This window comes from Gymnogyps californianus, chromosome Z, assembly GCF_018139145.2.
Source record: "Gymnogyps californianus isolate 813 chromosome Z, ASM1813914v2, whole genome shotgun sequence".
In the NCBI taxonomy this organism is placed as follows: Eukaryota; Metazoa; Chordata; class Aves; order Accipitriformes; family Cathartidae; genus Gymnogyps; species Gymnogyps californianus.
This window is the reverse complement of record NC_059500.1, coordinates 67,318,594-67,325,977: the sequence shown is the minus strand read 5'-3', so window position 1 is coordinate 67,325,977 and position 7,384 is coordinate 67,318,594.

Here is a 7,384-nt window from a genome sequence, read left to right as displayed (position 1 = left end):
AATTGAACGTAGTAGTAGGAAAATAGGAGAATAAATCTGGTTTGCAGAAGTCACGCCCAGAAATCTGTGACTAGAGTGGTTGGAAAATACATGATCCTCTTTTCACACGCCTTTCTTAGTCACTGTTCTATTTAATCTTGCTAAGGGGGGTTGGACTACATGACCTTTAAAGGTCCCTTCCAACCAAAACCATTCTGTGATTCTATATGGGTATGGACAAACCTCCTGCCTCATCTAGTACATCCCAGTTTATCAGTGCAGCATAATTCATCACTATTTCTACAGCTTCTCTGCAGCCTCATCCTTGAACAGTGAAAGATAAACGAGTTCTAAGGCAGCTCTCATGACAGTGCACTAATTTTTGCAGCTGTTGTGTGCTGCAGAAGTTGCTCTGTCCACTGAAACTCCATTTTTCCTTCCTAGTAGGAAAAAAAATTATTCTTGTGCATTTATTACTTTTTTAGCAGTTTCACCTTTAGGATACATATTCATTCTTGAAAACCTTTGCACTCTTTAGCACACCTTCAAAGCATGCTCTGTGATGTCTCAAGTAGTAGCAACACAGGTGTTATTACTGGAGAAACAGAGATCCTTGCAAGGAAAGCCCATCTCTAGATGGGCTTGTAACAAGGACTATGATACGGTCCATACAACACTTAATTTAATCTCACTAACAGACTGAGTGATGACCTTACCGTTACCTCATTTCACACTCTTTTTTTGCAAAAAATCAATCTTTTCACATCCTTTTTGGTGGTGTTAAGTTGATGTCAGAAGAAAGGGGGACATTTTTACTGTCTACATTTTCCTAAGACACATACTGTGTAACATTGTGTAACACACAAAAAAACAACACTCGGAGCTTTTCAAAAGAGGAACTTTTCAAAACAGACAAGATCTTGTAATGGCAACCTGAAGTCAACTGAAGCTGGAAACATCACTGTTTCCAATTCTTTGTCTGTATGCCAAGTATGCAGCTTATCTGATTCACAGTATGACTGTCCACATTTAGTCCTAAACAGGCATCCTCTGTAGTTCAAAAAATTAAACTTCCGAGCTTTTAAAAAGGAAGCAAAGTACAAAAGGGAGATATCTCACAAAAGGACTGGATTTCTCTGGGAGCTGAGCAAACGTTTTTCCAGAAGATTTCTACTGAGAACAGCAGTGCTATCAAGTAGCACTTTTATGTCTCTTATTCAGATAATGCCTTTGTGCAGTGTTTGCTACTTTTTCACTCTTGCAGCAGAAGCTAGAGAATAATGTTTACCAACTGCATGTTTGTTTCTTGCTCTCTTGGTTTTACCTCCCTGCAGTAGCTTTTGCCATTTTTTGTGTGTGTGCATATGGGTATAATTTGAATGAAGAAGTACAGTCATCAGTTATATTCCTTATTGGAGAAGACGAGATAAGAAATGTGAGTATCATCCCATTAATGCTAAGTTTATATAGTATTTTTTCTTTATCGCTCTTCTTCCTACATAGACCTAGAGGGAAAATGCTGTCTGTAGAATACTATCAGATCATGAACTACAGGCACAAAAAACTGGCGGTAGGAAACATGCATTAAGTCCTTCACAGTGTCTCTGAGGCAGCAATTTTACTGTCAGTAGACACTGATCAGAGAGCAGGCAGGAACGTGCTTGGGATCATACTAAACGGTAGCATGTGATTCACTGTCCTATTAGGAATGGTCGAATCTCGCTCAAAGTCCATGGACTTCTGGCATGGATGAACTTGGGCTTAAGGGCAGGTTTGGGTCTATATCTGGAAGGCAGTGTAGACATACCCAAAACAAGCTATGTTTATATAAAACCCAACTAACAGGAACATGCAAATCAGGCTTAAAGCAAAACAAGAAACCTTTCTCTAATGCAAAATTAACTTTTTGTATGATAATGACAAGTCATTAGTTTCCTTTCACAGATAACAGTAATCTGCCCTGGGGACACAACTCTGCAGGAAAGAAAACCTCCTCTTTATAGGTTCTCCTTCATTATCCCCAGGCAACTTCACTGCTGATACCGACATACTGACTTGCCAGCATGCTGGATTGAATGACAACAGAGAGAGTAGATGGGTGGTGGCAGCTATTTTATTTTGGGGAAGAAGGTGATCTTTGCTCAGCTGGGAGATAAATTGACTTTTATCACAGTCTATCTTCCACTAAACATATTATTAAAACACAGTCTCTGTTTTTCAAATTAGTAAGCTCTGTTAAGCTAACAAGAAGAAAAGTGCACGTATCTGCAACAATTCAGTGGTGGGTTAAACTTGTGTATAGCAGAAATCACTGATACATAGTAAAAAAAAGTTTTCCCTTTTAAAGACAACCAAGAGTAAGATCTGTCTTAAAATCATTCAGAATCTGCCCTTCTCGGCGTTCTCACCAATTGTTACAAATATTTATTATTAGAAAATGATAAATTAGAAAAGAAAATTGGATTTGTTTTGACTTCTTTGCACTTTCTGCTGCACTTTACGTAGCACACTTTCATGCTCTCTAGCTAGGCGAGTGCATGTCTGAACCTCAGTTGTGTCTAATGAGCAAGAGGAATATCGTACTCCTGGCACGCCATCTAGTTTCCTCTGCATTTATGACTAGAAATCTTCTCGGAGTAGAGCCAGCCCTCTTGGGGGAGCTTGATCTCCCCCTGATACGCAGTGTAAATTGTGAATCTCCTGAATTCCAGCTCCAAACAACAGAAGCACAGTGCCTTGCAGCAATCATCCCTGCAGCCAGGCTATGTTTGGACACCAGACACCAGCAGGTTAGGAGCTGAGGCCCTCGTAGCTGGTCCGTGCTAAGCCGGCACTGCGAACACACTTTTGAATGGTAGTTCTCTTGTTTGTTTTTGGCTTTGAGACTGCAGAGAAACTCCTGGGACTACAATGTCTGGTACTATTTTAAACACAGCTAAGAATCTGATAGCATTCCTCTATTACAATCAATAACTTTCTTGTACTTTTTTGTGCATAGTCTCCAACCAGTTCTAGATCCCTACTGTGTTTTGTTATCGCATTGGACACTCACACATTTAGTTCCTTTATCCTTTCATTTTACAGCCATCTTCCTTCAAAAATAGATGAGCAGCCTATGCTTGTTTTCCTTTTTCTGAGCTTACTATTTCTTCTTTTAGGTAGGACATATCTAAAAGTGCATATTCCAGTTGTTTTTAAATGTGCTAAAATTATCGATATAGAGTGCAATACGGTTGCACTCCATATAGTGCAATAATGTTTTGGTGTAAAAAGCTCAGAATGCAACAAGACTTTATAGTGCATTATGTAGACCACTGAATATTTTTATGAAGGTAACAGCGTTCAGTCATTGCTGAGACAAGCTAGTTTTGAACTGCTGACCTGTAAGATAAAAGGAGAGGTGATCATTCTCTGGAGACACCTAAACAACTGTGTAGTTTTAAATGTAAAAAATTTTCATTGATCCTTGCTAGAAGATACTGCATGTTTGGTTGTTTTGAGATATCTTGGTTTTTTGAGAGGAGGTGACAGGAGTCAGGTGAGACTGGTTGTGGTAAATCATACGTTTAGTGAAATGTCATAGTCATAACATCAGTGTTCCTAATAACTGAATTTTACTGATAGTATTGAACCACTGAAGTGGCAGTTTTCTCTGACTTGCATTATATTGTTCTGCTGAGTATGGCACAAAAAAGTTAAAGCTGTGATACAGGGTACAAGACATATTAAAAATGAGCTCTTTATTGTATGGGTGGTGTAAAAGGAGGTGTGGAGTTTATGGTCAAAACAGAGGTGAAAGGCTAGAATAAGAAATGAGCTGTGTGTTTTTATAGGGGTCCTTTATTCCTAGATTTGAATGCCATTTCAATATTGATTACTTCCACAGTGAGCTCTAATAAACACAACTGGCACTTAAGCTTACAGAGAATTTCAAGAAGCATCAGAAATACCATGGTCATGAAGAACTAGTACAACCATGAAGAAACAAAATAAACTTTGTTAAACAAAGTGTTTTCAACAGAAGTTTGAAAAGGAGAAGGATTTTCAACTGTCACCTAACAGTGTGTATCAGGCCCCTGCTTTTTCCTCAGTCAAGAGAAATGGACATTGTAAATATGCAGGATTGCATCTAAGCATGTCTCATTTCCTCTTGATAGCAAGCTGCAAGATGATGAATATCAGTCATATGACTAGATCAAGAAGTGTAAATGTTTTAACATGGTTTGTGTGATTTTTTGCTATTATTTCTGATAATGCTTACATCAACTCAGCTTTTCAAACCATTATTCATCTCTTTTATGCCTATTATAATAGTAGGTTGGATGGTGACAGTATTGGGTCTGTTTCAGACACTTAGAGGATATCTGATATTCAGTATCTGAGAGGATACTGAATACTGAATGTTGGCGAAGAGTTCTTTTTGTTGCAGTCAATACAAAATGAGGAGATAGCCCTAGAAACAATACCTTGGCTCTTCCTTGTGAACATTAAAGTGCATTGTTTCAAACCCTTGAATGCTACAGTTAATCCTGGCATATCTGCCTAAATGCTACTGAGGACATCCCTGTAATCTGGTAACAACCAAAGCAAAGCCTTAGTTATCTGATTGTAGTTGATAATTCCAGAGTTCTAGAGATGGTGATAAATACATTGTGAACAATTTCAGCACAGGAGAGCTTTTGAGAGCTTTCATTTAAAGAGGGGAAAAAAAAAAAAAGAAAAAGTGTGGGTTAGGTCCTTACAGATTGTTTGGCACAGCACCTTAAATATCTTTAAGTGCTAGATGCTTCATGTTGTAGACAGCATCTAGGAAAACCAGTGGGAAGGCTAGGGAAAACACTTTTGGGAAAAAAGTGGTTGTTGTGTGTCTCACTGTTTCTTTGCCTGCCTTTCCCTATGTGTAAAGTCAGCACCTACTTATTTCTGGTTTTTTCCTTTGCCGTACCTACCCAAACCTCCATGAATTCAATGTCTGCTGCATTTCCCTTCATGTTGATAAAAGTTGGGACTTGAGAAAGTTATACCTCAGAGTAAGAATCCTGTCTTTTTTTCCCTGTGTTTGCTTGCACTAAGTTCTCTGTTTATAATCCAAATGTTGTTCTAGATTTTGTCTCAGTTGTTTATTTTGTTGGAGCGAGGAATTCCTGTACTCCTGCACATGAAAATCTGCTCACCTGTCATTGTGCTGAATTTAGAATGGCCTGTTCAGTACTACAGTCAGCAATTTGCCTATGTTTTCATGCTTGTAGTCTGTCATCATTTGTACCTTCTCAGGGCTCACACTTCTCCCCCTCAACAAGGGATTGCCTTTTCTCTTCCCTATCCCTCAGGCTTGTCCTGACGCTCTTCAGGGCCTTATCCTTTTAACAGACTCCCTTCTGTCCCAGGTCCAAGAATGAAGACAATGCTTTTATTTTTGTACCTATTTGGCATTGTTTGTGAACTTTTGGCATGGTTTCGGTAGCTATACTGGTACAGACACTTCAGAATATATTGATTTCCTTAAGGAAGAAGGTAAAGCAAATCTGCCTTTGTCTCTCTAATACGGTACTTAAAGTACATAACCAGATATTGCAAGTTCATTCTCAAGGCAAGAGTTATTGATACCAATATGCCAACTAAATTGCCCTTTCTACATTTATAGTTACAACAGATGCAGAGATCTATCTGTCCTAGGGATTGACCCTGACCTAAATTGGTTGATGAATGAGAAATTGTGAAATGACATCCTCTCAACATCCAGAGTGGGATAAAATCCTCATGTTGAGGTGGCACTGAGATGGGACTTGCTCTTTCACCATGGCAGGCTCCAGCCCCATCCCGCACTCCCCACCCCATCTGTAATAGCTCTTACATTTGTCACAGCATAATTAAAGATTAATTTTATATTAAGAATAAAGAGACAGACTGAAAAGGGGCATGAATCTGTGGCCACGCGGTCAGAGTACTCGCTGGGGAGTGACTGGGAATACTCTAAATCCCATTTATGTACTTTGTTCAGTAACTGTTCTTGAAACAGCGCTGGGAATCCAATTTTTCATTTCATTTTGTATTTCAAATTTTACTTTCAGTGTGAAAGTCTTATCCAATAGGTATCAAGTCATGTTTTTCCTGTAGTGAAAACATTTTTCAGCCCTGTGGTGGGAAGCAGAAGAAGCCCCAGCAGCAAGGGAAGGTGTCGAGCCTCAGCCCTGAGGTGTTCATGGCATTCTTAGTAACTCCAGCACCTCAGAGTACAAATTTGAGAATGAGCATTTCCTCACAGGTCAGAAAGCAGAAGACAAATGAAGTGTGAAGCCGTAGAGGCGGTGCCCTCTTCTTCCCTCCCCACATGAGGCCTGTCATGTCCTGCCCGGTACCTTTGTGCGTCAGGCCAGGAGGGCACCAGCAGGTCCTCGCCCCCCAGCCTCCCCCAGCCTGCCCATGCCCCCATTTCCACCCAGAGCAGGCTGCCCAACCCTGCCTGGGCTACGTTTTCAGTGTGCCTGTCTCAGGTCCTGCCCACAGGGTGGAGGTTAGGCCCCTGTTGCAGCTTGTCTGCAGTCCGGCTCCTCTTGCTCCTGACGGGGCTGCCGATGGGTGCTGTGGCCAGAGGTCTGCCTCTTTCAGGTACGTCTTTATTTCTCATTTTGAGGAGGTGGCCCACCTGGGTGGAGGGGTATTTCTGTGGCCGAGCCCGTGAAGACGCAGAGGTACGAGAGGCCAGGGAGGGGCCAGCAAGGCAGGCAGCGCGAGCAGGCGACAGTGCCGTTTGTGTGCTAGGCCCTGCTCCAATCATTACATGAGCATTTCATCTAATGACAGTTTAACTAATAACAGACCTTGGAGCAAAGACCAGGAGAAGGCCCTTGTGAAGTTAAATCCTTTTCATGTTACTGCCCAGCCCGTGAAACCCAGTTACTGAACAGGGACTCTCAGCGGCGGTGGGATGGCCTTGCCAGCGAGGTGAGACAGGCTGCTCAGGGCTTGCCCCGGGCCAGGGGATGCTCGCGGAGGGGACTTAGACCAGCGGCTCCTTCTCCTGCTCACGGGAGCTTCCTACCTGCTGATCGTTAACTCTGGCTCCTGGGACTGACTGCAGGGCTGTTCCCTGGCTGTCCCGTACGGAGCTAGTGTTAGGGGACTGGCTCCCCTCGGGAAGAGAGCTGGTTCTTAGCAGTACTAAAAGAACCACCCCAAAACACAGAGGCACATGCATGGATTATAGTGCAGTCTGGCTGGGGAAGCTGAGCACCTCAGTCCCATCGCAACAAACGCGTGATGTACACAGCTAGCCCTTTTGAGGGATGCCTGTCAAAGGCACAGCCCGTGGCACCCCGTAGCATTTGGGTGTTTCCAAGGTAAGGTGCCAGCTAAATGGTGTTTTCAGGCTGAGTAGATAATTCCTCTCTAAACGCCTACATGA